This window comes from Python bivittatus, unplaced genomic scaffold (assembly GCF_059951505.1).
Source record: "Python bivittatus isolate LINGU-HERP-01145 unplaced genomic scaffold, Pbiv_v1 ctg000350_np1212, whole genome shotgun sequence".
Taxonomy (NCBI): Eukaryota; Metazoa; Chordata; class Lepidosauria; order Squamata; family Pythonidae; genus Python; species Python bivittatus.
Window position 1 is genome coordinate 796,017 of NW_028277074.1, and position 16,258 is coordinate 812,274.

A 16,258-nucleotide genomic window follows, 5' to 3' on the forward strand; every position below is an offset into this window, starting at 1 on the left:
TAAGTAATTCCCTCAAATTTCTTACATCACCAGCAGAGAAAATCTATAGACCATTCTTTCTGACATACATATACTTTGAGGAGTCCAATAGACTCAGAATAAAATAGTTTAATAGATTAATTTCAACTTCAAGTAAACATTTTTTTTAAAACTAGGATCCATTGATCCCCCAACCTAATCTGAAAAAAATGGGGCAATCTGACTGAAATAAGATGAATGTTATCTCATAACCAATTGAAGACCTGCATGGGAAACACATGAGAAATAAACCCACTGAGGCTATAGCAAATCCTTACATGAGGTGTGGAGAAGGGGAAGTAGGGTATCTTTGACAGGCCCCTCTCTCTTAATTACAATGAACCTAATAAAAATTAAGCAGAGTATGAGAATACACAAGAGAAGAATTATAGGGTCTTATACATTAGACTGTGTATAAAAAATAATGGAGAATAAAATGACTATTTGACTGAAGCTGATATGGTGTAAACATCGTCAACTGTTGCAGAGCAAATTCAGATTTTGTCCTTGCTGTACTTATAACAATGATGTTTTCTTCATCCATGCAGCTATTGTTATGTTATAACAATAATGATAACTAAGATCATGGTGAGGAATTATTATGCCTACAGTCCACAAAGATAAAAGGGCTACTGTACAATGGGAACAAGCAGAAATTTGACCAGTGCCATTCCTGAACTGCCAATGAAATATAAGGCTCAGTGTGAGCATTATTTATAAAGTGCAGAGGAGCTGAATTGCTTGTCACTTGCCTTGTCGCACACAGTAATTATCAGGGGCTTGTAACACAGTGGGCTATTTGACTGAATAAACAAAAGCTGCAACTTGAATTCTGCAGAAATGTGATACTTTCCCAGTAGAAGTCTAATGTCAGTGGAACACCTCTAAGTGGTGCACAATGCATAAGGAAAAAAAAAAGATTGGATTTTTTGTACAACTATAATTTCTCATTTTGTGGACAATTTCACTACTACGGGTTGTATGGAGCATCCTTAATTGACACCTGAAACTTTTCCCGCTGAGAAACCAACAGCATGGTGAAACATCCAGTTCCTTTCAATGGTTTGGTTTCATTTTTTCATCCCACTCTTTGGCTTTCCTTTTTGTCTTTACTAGCTTCAGAGTCCTTGATTTAAATATGGCATTCAGAATCAGCCAATTTAAAATGGTGTTCTGAGACGCAGGCCCAGTTTAGGACTATGCAAGCCTGGGGTCAGCCAATGTGAGATCCTGATGCCAAGGAAGAGTCAAAGAATTCAAAGGGAAGGAATGGGTTGCTGCTTCTGGGCGTGTGGCCATGTTACCATTGCTCAGCCAATCTATTTATAATGCAGCTGATAGCAGAGCAGATGGAAACTCAGCAGAGAATTTCTCATCTACCTAGATGGAAATGAGATCATTTAGCCAAGATATTTTGTGGTCTATGTCGCATCCTGTTTTAACATAAATGAGATTATGGCTATCCTAAGGCCATAGTCAAGGTAAAATACAGACAAACTGTCTTGATTTCCATAGCCTATACCCAAATAATATGTCTGATACAAAGACCATGTATTTGCCTTTATATCTTTGCTCAGATTTCCTATCCTTGTGACAAAGAGGAATTATAGAGTACAGTATTTACCATGATGAAACAGCTGAATAGTTCAGCTATTTACTGAGGTCTGTGAGTAATGCTTCTAGAAACAGAAACAGAAAGTAGCATTTGCCTTTTATACAACAATGGTAAAATCTTGAGTCATCTTCCATGGATTACCTAGTTTAATCCCTAAATTCTTTTCTGTAATGCTACCACATAGATATAAAATCTTTCCCCTACCCAATTTACAATTTCTCTTGTTAGATTCTTAATTTTTATGCTAATAGCCCTGCAAAAATAAGTTCTTTCTGCATTTTTTTATTTGTCATTAAAGGAAGTGGCAATTGCCCATATTATTGGATATTTATTAAGCCCTGTGCCAAATGTGATTATAAGAATGAGCTAAAAGGCAAAATGTAATCTCCCCTGGCCAGTTTTTATGGAGTTTTTTTTCCTTGCCCTTTCAAAATAGATCTTATTTACCTAGTGAAAAATGCTGCAGTTGATTTAAAGCATGTTTTATTCCTTAATAATGAACTGTGCCAACTCTATTTTGTCTAAGATGCAAGATAAGCTGTCTAGTATATTATGTCACTCCCCACATTCTTCTTCCCACCCAAAATGCTTCTAGGCTATTCATTCCATATCCAGCCAAAGCCCTACTTTTTATTCATGGGCCTTGACTCTAGCATTATTTTATCTAATTACATGTCTATGGAACAGGCCTTTCTGCTATTGCAATATATTTCCATTTCTGTTTCTGAAGCTATGAGATTTAAAAAATAGTTCCAATTTTTAGAAGCCATTGAGCTAAGTAAATTCAGCCTTCCAGTCATCTCTGCCAGTCATAAGCCCTAGTCCTGGTGATAAAGAACATTCTATAAGGATGTCTTTCTCTTTTGGATAACACATGATTCTTTCTCTTGTCTTTTCTGGCATGCAGGCATTTTTTATGTATTTAAATAAACACATGTGCACGCACACATACGCACACACACATCTAATTAATACTTGCATTTGGTGCTTTCCTTTTCCATTTTTTGCTTGTGGGTTTCCTAACTGATCTTTGTGTGAAACATGAGTGGGGAGCCACAGAGATCTGTGGGACATTGGAGACTTCTGTCAAAATGACAAAAGTAGTATCATGCCCTCAGGACATAAGCTCTGCTCCTTTTGTATATGCATGCAATTTCTCAATGCACATATGCATCATGACACTGCTTTAATTTCCCTCCCTCCCCACCCTCCTCCCCTCCACTGTGGACACGTCTGCTCAACTAGGTAGACTTTTGGTATGATTCAGTGGGATTCTTCCTGATTCTTGAACTCCTGAATGAAAGATGGGGTATAAATCTAACATACAAACCAATATGTAATTACAGAAATTCCTACTTGTTATCTCATCAATTCCTCAACAATGCTATAAGAATGGCACAGGGAAAAGCTTCACTCAGATTATTCTTTAATATAGAAGTTTTTAGTTTTCTATCTCTGGTATTTTTGAATAGAGCTGAAAATACTCTGCCCTAAAACCAAATCCGAAGTAGAAGAACATTATAAGTTATCTTCTTCTGTTCTTGTGTTGGTGTTTTCTAGTATTACAGATGAGTGGCTGAAGGCTAATAGATAATGGCTTCCCTTAAAAACCAGCTATCTATTATTAAAAAGGACTATTTCCTTTAGGAAAAGCCATTTCAGGAAGAAGCAATATTAAAAGTAGAACTTCTTTCATGGAATCTTTAACCGCAGAACATTCTGTTTCAAGTGTTTTAGAAATGGCCAGCCAAGGTTAGAAAGTCAAGCAAATCAGAAAGGGTGGACAGTACATCTGTCCCTGCTGTTTTTCTATTCCAATGTACTATCAGCAAAAGATTGAGAGGGGGGGAGTACAAATTTTGAAATATGAAAATGCAGCAAAATGAAGAGAACAAGAACTCTCTATTATTTGATCATCTGTTTCAATCAACTAAAATTAAAGCTCAGGGCTTTAAAAAACTCACCAGGGCTTTCCCTTGGAACATGTTTAGACTTTCAGGGTCTTTGAAAAAACTGCTCAGAAACTAGAATTTATATGGCTCTCTATTTCTTTAGGCCAGTTGGAAAAATTAAAATCTTATTTAACAACAAGCAGATTCAATGCCAATCAGCTTCAGGACATAATTCAATACATTAGTTTGTATCAATTTGTTTCCTAGCACAGCTTTGCTTTCTCTGGGATCTTTTACATCTCTGCCGGTTTCTTTGTTTGTTTTTGACTTTGAGAGTAAAGATCCATTTACTTGCAAACAATGCCTTTGTCTATGATGGCAGCTGTTTCTTATACATTTTATTGATTTGGCTTTAGCGATTCATACATTTCGTTTATGAACAACTTTGAATATCTGCTATTTTTCACCCATTTGCTTTCCTATTTTTTTCTTTTATTTTGGTTTATTTACTCCTTTATGAAGTTCATATAGTACTTTAATTAATATGTATTAATTAATTATTATGGTCCTATATGGATTTTCTAGTTATAGTATGTAGTATATGTTTGGAATGTCTTTTGGCTATGGGTCACTTAATTGTAGTTGGTGATTTGATCAACTTGTATATCCCTTATGAGACCAGAATACTATCCCTCCAAAACCTAATTCTCATACATGCAAGCTTACAGAATATTCACTGAATCATATAAAGCAAAGTTGGGGGGGGGGAGATGAAAGAACTGATAAGTTATTACCTTTTTGGCTGTAACAGGTAGAACAACGTAGTACATATACAGCAGGCACTGCAATGGCTTCCAATAGGTTTCTGGGTACAGTTAAAATTGTTGATTTTAATCTTTAAAACCTAGATGGCTTGGTATTAAAATATAACTTATTTCTCCAAGTAGAACTAACCCATCGGGTACGTTCTTCTTGACTGAACATTCTAGGTGCTTCTGGCATAGAAGAGAGAAAATTGAGGGAGACCTAAAAGCATTATTTTTTGGTAGTGATCCCCATCTCCTGGAATAGTTGAGATTAGTGCCAATCTTTGTACTTTTTAATAAATCGGTAAAGACTGAACTATTCTGCAGGACATTAGAAGGTTAATGTCACCCAGGACAGAGGGAGTACCTGTGTGATTGCATTGCTTTACCATTTTAGTTGCAATCATTTGTATATAATTTTTATGGTTTTGTTGTATTTTAATTGTTGCTTTATCACTGTAAACCACTGTGAGCTGTAAGATTTAACAGTACAGAAATATGATTGATCAGTCAGTAACATTTTAATAAAGTTTTTCAAATCTCCTTTAGTGAGGCTTATATAACTCCGATTTTGAAAGCCAGTAAAGATCCTGCTGATTGTGCAAGCTGTATTCCAATTTCCTTGTTGATGGAAAAATATTGACAGCAATCCTTGCATGTGGATTACAACTGATATTACCATTCTGCACAATCTATTTTATAAAAGGGTGCAAAAGCCTCAAACTATTAGATTACTAACTGTCATTCTGGATATATATTCAAAGTAAATGAAATCTGCAGGGGTAATTTTGCTGCATGAAGAAAATGCCTTTGATATGGCAAGCAAAAAAATTCTGAAACAAATTTTTCTCTTAATCATTAGGGATAATAAGTGGTATTCCAAAATCTTGCCAAGAAAGCTGAAGGGATTACTCCAGGCAGTCACCAGGAGTCAACACTGACTAGAAGGTACACACACATACACAAAGTCTTATTGATAATGATGTATTCTATAATTGATATTATAGAACATTTTAGTAATTTATGAAGTATTCTATTAATTGGTCCCTCAAGTTTTTATGAGTTGTCTCCTTATGGCAGTATGTGTGTTCGGTTGGTCCATTGTTGTTTACATCCGCTGTCCTCTCTCAGACTTTGTGGTTTTTTAATTTTTCTAATACTAATTTTTTTATATGTTAACTATTTTATAATCTTATTATATGTCACCCAGAATCACTTTTTTGTGAGATGGGCAGCCAGATACATTTGATGAATGAATGAATGAATGAATGAATGAATGAATGAATGAATGAATGAATTAATTAATTAATTAATTAATGTGTGTGCGTGTGTGTGTGTGTGTGTTCCTGGGACAGTTGAGTGAAGAATGCTAGGAGTGTATGCCAAGATTATCTAATCCCAGCAAAGTCAACCTGTAAGAATAACCTTGAGGAATAGAAGAAAAAGCGTAACCCAGTAACCGTCAGATAAAAGAAATGTGAGTCCAAAGCAGAAATGTAGTTTGAGAAAATGTCTCAGATTTGATCCTTCCTAGTTTTCTTAAATATAAAGGCAAGAGGGGAAAGGCACATTCAGACTTGCAAGATTCTGTTACTGTAATCCTACATTAAAGTAGTATTAACATTCATAACTTTGGTTTCTCAGGCTGATCTACCTCAAAGGGCTGACATAGCCATGGCATGAAGGATATCCCAACTACCCAGCAAAAGCAAGCAGACACCTATAACAAGTGAGCAGACGATCATTTCACAACAGTGGCAAAGGCATTGTATCATACTCATGGAAGAAGGTAATGGTAAACCACTCCTGGTCAAGCGATATAAAGTTATTGAGGATATAGTGCCAGATGATGGTCCTTACAGATCAGATGACACTCAACATGCTACTGAGGAAATGCTGAGGATCTTTCGAGTACTAATGTATTTTTGACATGGCTAGATTAAAACCTTTGAAACATGCTGCCATGCAGAAAAAGAAAATCCAAAGGTGCAAAGACAAAATTACATTGTCTATATCTACAAAGATCAGAATCATGCAGACAGTGGTGTTCCTAGTCTTTTCCCTCTATGGAAGCAAAAGATGGACTTTGAATTAACAGGAAAGAAAGAGAATTGATACTTCTGAATTGTTGAAGACTACTGAGAATACCATGGACAGTCAAAAAAACCCACAAATTGATAATAAGAAATAAGAAAACAGTCCATAATAACAAGAAATCAGTCCATAGTTCTCATTCAAGGCACAAATGACTGGGTTCAAATTATCACGTTTTGGACTCATTATGCATACATCTAGCATAATTGAGAATTCTATAATGCTGGGAAAGGAAGATAGAAAGAGAAAAAGAAGACAAGTAGCAGCAAGGTGGATAGACTCAATTATAGGAGCGATGGTGCACCATTGGAAGACCTGAAAGACCAGACTGGGGACATAACGTATTAGAGAAAGCTATCTGTACAGTCACTAAGAGTTGACCATGACTTGACGGCACATAATTAATCAATTAACTTGAATAAATCTCATATACTTTCTATAGCTGTAATATTTCTAAAGAAATGTATAAAAAATGAGGTTTCAGGTATTGTTTCATTTTTTTTAATTGGGGGGGGGGAATTATTCCAAGGAAACTTTCTTCATTTGTGGATCTAAATATATTATTTTATCACAGATAATACTCTTATAAATTAATAGTTGAAAATCCTACTGAGTGTATAGGGAATGATAAATGTTATAAAATGAACTTTTATTTCAATATTGGTATATTTATAACAAGTATTGCTATGATATTCCTTGATATAAATTATTTTAAATGTATTAACATATTTAGAATGTTTTAATGTAAAACTTGTATCTTTCCTTTGTCTGTATTACGGCTATTGTATAATGGTGGATTTTTACCTTTCCTGACTTTCAACTTTATAATTTTGGCTTTAATTTCTCTATGGAGTGTGACTGACCAAGTTTTTTTTTTTTAAAAATGGGCACAGTTATAAAATTATTAAATTACCATTTTGGCACCATGGCAAGACCTTGGCTCCATTTCACAATAGTTGTACAGTGTTCTCTACATCATAGGCTGCAGGGTACATTTCAGAAATGTTGGGACAAAGATAATTTTTTTTTTTACCTTCCTGCTCTTATACACATGACAACATGAATTCTCTGGAAAATTTCAGTATGAAAGTTGCAGGTAAAATTGCTGTGGTAAAAATATAATATGAAGAAGGGTTATTAATTCTTTAGATCAGCTTCTTATCAATATTTCCTTTAATCATTTGAAAAAGGAATATAGATTATGAAAATTGCAAAATGGCAGTATACTCAATGAAATCCAAATTTCAGTATTTTATTTTATAAAATCACTCTTCATATAAATGAGTTTTTTTTTTTCTAGATTTCTTGTCCTAAACGATTGATTTCAATTTACCATCATTTAAGCCCATATGAGCCTTGGGATATACTGTGTGTTCAAAACAGTATGAGGATCTTAAAAAACAAAACAAAAAAAGTTTTCCAAAACAAAATTAAAAGGTTAGATAACTTCTACACAAATAGTAGCCACTACTGCAAAAGATCACATCCTGTGAACTGACTTGCTCAGTTATTAATGTTTATGGGACAGGTTGTTCTGAGAACATTGTCACCCAAACAGTCTTATGTTACATTTCTTCCAAACTACAGAATGTAATTCTGTAGTTCAGAATTTAAAATTGACCCACCCCAATGGTTTTCAGTAGGCTCATTGCTGATAGTTATATCTTTTTGTTGTACTTTTTTTATTTATTTTGTTGCACATGGACTTGCTGTGTTTGTGTTTAAATGTGTGTATGTTTTCATGATTTCAAACTCATTGTGCTTTTATTATACAAGTCTGATTCACTGTTTATCTATTGATTAGACAAGTTTATCTACTGTTTTTTCAATAAGCCTTTTATTCAATAAGCCTTATTTTATTCAATAAGTGTGTTAATATGGTCTGAATCATAGTCTCCTCTAGTAGAAGCCATTTTTAGGAGTAAAAATGTTTACATGTTCGGAGTGAGAGCAATGCAATAGCCTACCAAACATTCTGGTGACACCAATGTTGAACTTCGGAGGCAGATGCTCATCTTAGAAATACTGTCCACGCTCTCTGCAGGCAATGAGAATTCGTCATACTGGAAAATCTGATTTTGTAGATCCACTACAAGTGACCATCCCCTTCAAACCTCGCAATGACTAAAACAAACAAACAAAAAAAATCACTGACCAAATTAGGAAACAGGCAGAAAATGCAATTTATACCAATAGGATTTGGGGGGAAAAACAGATCTCCCAATCATCCTGATAAAAATTATATAAAAATTCATAAAGTTTGAATTAAAAGATTGTTTCTGAATAAGTAGTACATTCTCTGCACATCTGACAAATCATACATTCTAAATAGATAACAAGCCGTTTCTGTTCCCAAAGATATATCCCAAATCTTTGGCTACAAATAGAGTTAGATTATACTTCTACCTAGAGTTCAAATATGGACAGCAAAACTAAGTACAGATAATCAATTATCTTTCAATTACTTTGAAATACTATACCACAGAATATTTTGTTTTGTTTTGTTTGTAGTTATTAGCACAGATGAAATTGGATAGATTAAATCAATAGCTAATGCTTACAGTTCTAATACCAATTTACACAGTCAATTTGACACAATGTCTGCTGGGAGAATGCTCTTGTTGATAATTATGTTTTAGATTAGAATGAAGTCTAAACCTGAAGTGGTATAATATAAATTTTGTGTAAACAGAAAACCAAATTATCCATTAGGAAGTCAAGTATTTTCTAGCTGTTATTAAGCTTATTTTTTTTTCAGTTGCTTTATATTTTATATAAAAAGCTTATTCTACACTTCCTACTTTTGATCCAGTTACCTTCTCTATATCAATGTCATACTTTCTCTTGTTTATTAGAGGAAAGAAGGAAAGCAAAAAGAAATAGAATAAAAGAATGTGGAATCAGGAATTCCATTAATTGCATTTGTGACTAAAGAAATTAGATTAAATCTTCCAAATCTTAAAATGTCATATTAAAAAAAAAAGTCTGATATAAAGACTTGGTATATTTTAAAAATGGCTTAGTAATACTATTTTTAAAGAAAAGCTAAATAGTGGATTCTCCCTTTGAGAAACCTTCCATCAATCAAAAAGTCTCTAGACTCTTGATTCTATAGTTCTTTGCAAGCCACTCCATGTTGCTCTAAGTAAATGGAAAAAATTGCCAAGGGTTTTCATTGTTGTTCATTCATGTATTATAATATAAAATGTAACATTAAAGTTTTAAAATATTTATTTTGGGCTGGCTGATTATGTTAAAAATGGGTATTTAGCAACAATATTCATATAACTCCATCAGATATGGAAACCATCAGATACTGAATGATGAAACTTCTTTGTTACTTCTGATGGGACTGTATCCTTCACTCAAAAATATGGTGGTGAAACAGGTATGTAGCCACTGATCATTTTGCATGTTTTTACTTCATCATGGTTTTTTAAATGGCTTTTAGCATAAACTGATACTCAGAAAAGTATTGATCAATTTGAGAAGATCAAATATTATGTACCTTATCTGAGATGTGGACATGGAGTTAATATAATATTATTCCAGACCATACCACCATAGATTAATTCCTCCTCCCCCAAAGAAAAAAAGAAGCAAAGATTTATTGCCATTCAATGACAGTGGAAAATTTGAAACAATATTAAGCTATTTTACAAGCTGGAAAATATGATATGAATTCCCACTTCTTTTTCTTTCTAGTTCTCTTGCAATTTTGATCCATTCCCAGGGGAAATGTAGCATTGTGAACAGTGATAACTTCCTCACCATAAATATTTTTGTATGTGGCATTGTGATAAGATAGCTCAGTGGATGGAAGTTGAAACCAGATATCATAACCCGGAAGAATCTATCTGGCTATGAGTGATTATATTCAAAAATACTTTTGACACCGACTTCTGGGGAAGTAACAGCAGACTGAAGATGGCTCTGCGAGAGCAGAGCTTATGACCGCAATGGAAAGGGTACCAGGGAAAGGATTGGTTCCTCAGAATTCTCCTCTAAAACAAGGAGAGGACCAGGATCACTCACAAGCACTCCATACAGTGGCTTCCTGCAAGGAGATCATAAGACTGCTGTCTCTAGTGGGTTTTATAGCTCTGGAGCCAGGGGAAAGTCGTCTTGCCCGAGCTGCAGTTCAGTGCCTTCAAAAGGACACTGGGTTTGCATACTTCCTTTCTTAATCATTTCTGGAAATTGCTCGTTAATGGCTTTTTGGATATTAAGAACCTTCAAAAGGGCATGTTTCATTACACCAGGTGAGTTTCCTTCTATCCTTGATGAAAGAAGTGTCATGCAAATTTAAGGAATATATATATTCCTTAAATGTTTGCTGTTTTGAATAAACAGCAAAAGGGTGACTAGAATGTTGATTTTGGAAAGTTATAAACAGATTAAAGGGCCTGATTGACTTGAAATAAGATGTTGAATTTAATTGCAAGAATACTTCCTGTGGGTTGTTTAAAATGTTATATATATATATATATGAAGATTTTGAAACTAACTGCAAGAAACCTTCTCATGGGAAAGTGTTGCTGATTAGAAAAAAAAATGATAAGAGGGGACTTTGAAGGTTGACTAGAGGGAACCAGAAAGTATTAAAGATGATAATTAAATAAGAGATCCGTTAATGTAGAATGGAGCAATATTAATTGATTACAGAAGAATTCAAGGACATTTGAGAAGAATGCACTCAGCAATTAGTCTTAAGATTGTCTGCTATTATAAAAATGGATTCAAAATAAGTTATAAAAAAGAGAAACAGATTTTACTGGATAAAATAAAGACTGAGGCTGATTAGAATGTTGATCTGAAAGTGGATTTTAAAATGTCAGGCTACAAGAATGATATGGAAAATGATGTTACACTGGATTTACAAATGAAACTGGCTGATGTCTTAATAATTAAGGGATATGTACAAATAATAAATCAGAAGAGTGACTTGGATAACTTTCCTGTGTTTACAGAAGACATGTTAGACTTATGAGGAAGTCAAGAGAGAGAGAAAAAAAAAGAGGAGGCAAAGAGAAAATGATAAGAAATCGATGTGAGACACTATTTGAAGAGAATAAAGATCAATAATCTTAAAAGTAAATAGAAGGAATCCAAAGTGGGTTTATTTGATCAAGGTTAGTGTGTGTGTGTGTGTGTGTGTGTGTGTGTGTGTGTGTGTGTTGTTATTTCTGGTGGCTCCAAATGGATTTTTTTCCAACTAGGACTGAATGACAATGCTTTAAAGATTTGTTTATAGATAAGAGATAAGATATGGGAAGAAGAAATCTTTTGCTGTATTTTTAGAGAAAGTGATAAGTTATGTGTTAAAATAATATATATGTTGTTATTTCTGGTAACTCTTAATGGACTTTTGCTGATTAGGACTGAAAGATGAGGCTTTATAATCAGTTTATAGATAACAGATGAGATATGGAAAGAAGAGCTCCTTCGTTGAAATGTCAGAGAAGGTGATAAGTTACTGAAATTATTTGTACTTGTCTTGATGAAGGGGGAAGTCATTTCCTTATATTTCTTTTTTCTTCATTTTTTCTTTTTCTCTGCACTTTTTCTCTTTTCTCTTTTACTTTTTATATTTTCTTAGTTTGTATTCATTTTTTTATTTTTGTGTCTGTAAACTTTAATAAAAATTATTATAAAAAATAGGTTTGACATCCAAACCAACAATATATTTTTAATTAAATACTGTTAAGCAGTGAACATCATTGTTCTCTATATTAGAAGTCAAGGAAACTACCCATCAAGATCCTGTCTGATATTTGAATGGTTTTATATTTTGGTTAGATATCATCCTACCTTCAGAATATATCCTTATTTTTTTTTTCTAACATTTTAAATGAATTTTGTGACAAGCTCAGCCTTTCCCCCTTCACCGCTGTAACAGGTTTTTGATTACATTGTTTAAAGCTTGCATGGACACATCCAGACAAAAATTTGCATTGCTGTATATACACTATGAAACTGATCTCCCCCATGCCATAGTCTTATGGTCAACGTTACTGTAGGAATAACCTGGAAGTCACATTATTTGGTCATTCTAAGCACAAATTGCTCAGCTTGAATTTTTACCTTCAAACATTGCAACAATACATTTGTATAAATATGTTGGTGAAGAATAGCTTCATGTTGTGCTTATGGGAGTTGACAGAATTATCTAAAGAGAGATTATATGCTAAGTAAAATGGCAACAAATACTGCTCCTGGATTTCATTGAGTATAAAAAAGGCATAGAAAATAAAATTGGATTTGTGGGTTTCTTCAATTGATCATGTGCAGTATTGCTAACATATTGTCAGGTTTCTTCTATCCTTCTGCGTTAACCCAATTAATTTCTGATTCAGCTGGAGCACAGGAGGAAATATTGAGAAAATATCTATGCAACATTAAAGCAGGAATTTAGAGATGGGTAGTTCCCCACTGGTGAAAACTCTAGCCTCAACCCACCATTTAGCTATTTGGCTGTCCCTTCTCCATGCCACTCTTCAGGTACCATGGCATCTTGCCATCATTTTACCATCATTTCTCTCTCTCTCTCTCTCTCTCTCTCTCTCTCTCTCTCTCTCTCTCTCTCTCTCTATCTTTCCCAGTGCTGTATACTTCTAGCCTAGTTTCCTTTTTTTCAACAAATTGGCATGGTTTTATTTTATGTGCATTTCTTATAGACCAACAATATTAGCTGTGAAAGTTTGGAGTTTATTAAAAAGTCACTTTCATTTATGAGGTGAGTTTAGTCCATTTGCATTTAGTGAGCTCAACATTGTCTTGTCCATTTGGGTTTAGTTTACACATTTTTGTGATAAAACATCTGGCAGCTAAAAACAGGAATTAAGTTAATTTCTTATGTTAACTCCAATTTGTTTGACCTAGGAAAAATGGACATTAAACTAAGAGAGGAATAATTACTAGAAAATGTTGAGTGATTTTCAAGGAGATGCAAATTTTGTTCATTCTTAATGCATGGAATGGGAATTGGGTCAGGCCTCAGTGATATACTGTATGCATGAGGGTTCTATACAAAAAGGAATTATTAACATAGAGGTGTTGCAGATTGTTTCAGTCCCTCCCTCCATGAATTGACTATACCAATATTAAGAAAATATAGAAAAGTGCTATAGTAATAAAAAGTATGCATAATAATTGTTACTTTGGCTGCATCCAAGAAAACTAGCATTTTCTGTAGAAGATTCTATTGTCCCATAAAGCACTCAACTTTATGGTCTAGGAAAATAAGTAGGAGATTAATATATCCAGCACAGCATGTACTGCTGATTGAATCAATTAACAAATTTCAAGTCAATAAACACTAAACCATATTTAGTTTAATCTGGTTTACATAGTTACGATTATTAATTTCCAAAAGAACTACCATATTAAAAACTGTGAGGGCTTCTATTGGGGCAATTAAATTATACTGTGATTAAATTTTCAAGATCACAGTGAGCAGCAAACAGGATGCATCTAGCTGATTATTTAATTCATGAGAGAAAGTGAACAAGTGACAGAACAGACAATATTTAGTGAGGTTCTTAAGACACAAGAAGATTAAGTACATTAGGAATACAGGATGTTTGAGTAGTTTAAACTTGGATGCTATATTGACATTGCTACTGTTAATAATTATGTTTAGTTTTTATATTCAGTATTGTTTCCATTGTGTGAAATCTGATGAATGGACATGTTTTCCCCAGTTGGGGGAAGGCTACAGTTGCAAAGCTAATTATATTTAATTTAATTGAAACAATAAATTTGCATCAACTACACAAAATATGTCCAAAAGCAACATTCAGCTAATCTCCATTGTCCCCTATTTACAATATTTCAAACACTTTTGAAATTGCTTTCTTAAGAAAAGTTTTGAATTTATTCTAAGCAGCTGAAGACAAAAAATAGTGTTCTAAAGCCACTGCCAGATATTTTTACAGCCTATCACTAAAACCCATTTGAAATATAAGGTGCTGGGGGTTATACCCAAGGGTCTGCTGCTTGGCCACTACTGGAATAGGAAAGCAGCCAAGGCCTTGGACAAGATCACGTTCATGCAACCTCTCCTGACCCATCGAGCCCAACACTCCCTGTGGTTTACAAAGGAGTTGAGGGTCTTGAAAAGGATTAAGAGATGTCTAGAGCTGGAGGAAAACAAGAACCAAACCCAACCAAACACAGGCTACAGCCACTATTAAGGCATATCTTGTGGCAGTAACAGTGAAACATCAATATTTCTCCATTCTTACTGCATCTGCAGAATTCCTCCCAGTGGCCCAATCCTTCTTGGAAAAGCGGCCATTTACAGGGCAGCGCAGAGGAGGTTTTTGGTCTTCTGGAGCATAAAATCATTTGGATCCAGCCCCACTTGGATGCCAACCATGAGGCATGGTCTGTAGAGATGCCCAGGGTACAGACTTACCCTGTTATCTGCCAAAGTTTGATCCTGTTGAACCTGAGGAAGTGGACAGGGTCCTCCGGATAGTTAGTGACACCACTTTTCAACTAGATCCATGTCCCTCCTGGCTGGTTAAGCCTACTCAGGAGGTGACATGTGGGTGGGTCTAGGCGATGGTGAATTCATCCCTGGGGGAAGGAGTGTTCCCAGCAGCCTTCAAAGAGGCGCTGGTGAATCCCCTCCTCAAGAAGCTATCACTGGATCCCGCCGTATTGGACAATTTTTGTTCAGTCTCCCACCTCCCCTTTTTAGGGAAGGTAGATGCTGTTGCAGCTCCAGAGGATCCTGGAGGAAACAGATTATCTGGATCCTTTTCAGTCAGGTTTCAGGCTTGGATATGGGACAGAAATGGCACTGGTCACATTCATGGATGATCTCTGGTGGGAGTGGGATGGGGGTAGTGCATTCATCCTTGTCTTCTTGACCTCCCAATGGCTTTCAATACTATCACTTAGGGACTTATTGACTTAGGGAGTTGGAAGTGGATGGCACAGTTTCGCACCGGTTCTCTTCCTTCTTTCAAGGTTGATCCCAATTGGTGTTGACTGGGAGTGAGAGGTCCAGCCCATGGCCCCTCCATTGTGGGGTGCCACAGGATTCAGTACCCTCTCCACTCCTTTTTAACATCTACATGAAACCACTGGGTGAGATCATCCACCACCATGGGATGAGGTATCATCAATATGCAGATGATACCCAGTTATACATCTCTATCCCAGGTGACTTGAGTGATGCTATGACCACCCTTTTGCAGTGCCTGGAGGTTGTGGGGGTCTGGGTGGAGTACAACAAGCTTCTTACCAGTTGAACCCTGGTAAGACAGAGTGGCTGTGGATTGGAGGCCCTTCTATATTTGAGGATTTACCATCTTTGGTCTTGGATGGGGTTGCACTGCCCCAGACAGATGGTGCATAATCTGGGGGTCCTCCTGGACTCGCAACTCTTGCTCAAGGAGCAGGTGGTAGTCGTGGCCATGAGGCCCTTTGCTCAACTCTGCGTGGTGCACCAGTTACGCTCTTTCCTAGATCAGAAGGCCCTCTGGTCAGTCACTCACACCCTAGTCATCTCTCGTTTAGATTATTGCAATGCGCTGTACATGGGGCTACCCTTGAAGAGTATCCGGAAGCTGCAGCTGGTTCAAAATGTGGTCACACAGACAATCTTGGATGCCCCAAGGATGGCACATATAACACCTTTGCTGTGGGAGCTGCATTGAGTCCCAGTTTGCTTCCAGGTCCAATTCAAGGTGTTGAGATAGTCCCTCAGGAAGCCTGAGCCCATGCCATGTAGGGCTTTAAAGGTAATAAAGCCCTACATGGCATGGGCTCAGGCTACCTGAGGGACATCTCACCCGCATCACATCAACCCATCCCACATC

At 35.6% G+C, this 16,258-nt stretch overlaps 1 long non-coding RNA gene across 2 annotated transcripts in view; it reads right to left on the reverse strand.

Moving 5' to 3' along the window:
- Positions 1-16,258, reverse strand: part of LOC112542741 (uncharacterized) — a 107,277-nt gene that overhangs the window by 83,474 nt on the left and 7,545 nt on the right. For both annotated transcript variants that reach the window (XR_015796722.1, XR_003086356.2), the window contains exon 2: positions 8,393-8,549. This is a non-coding gene — a long non-coding RNA (uncharacterized LOC112542741). The remainder of the gene's footprint in view (positions 1-8,392; positions 8,550-16,258) is intronic.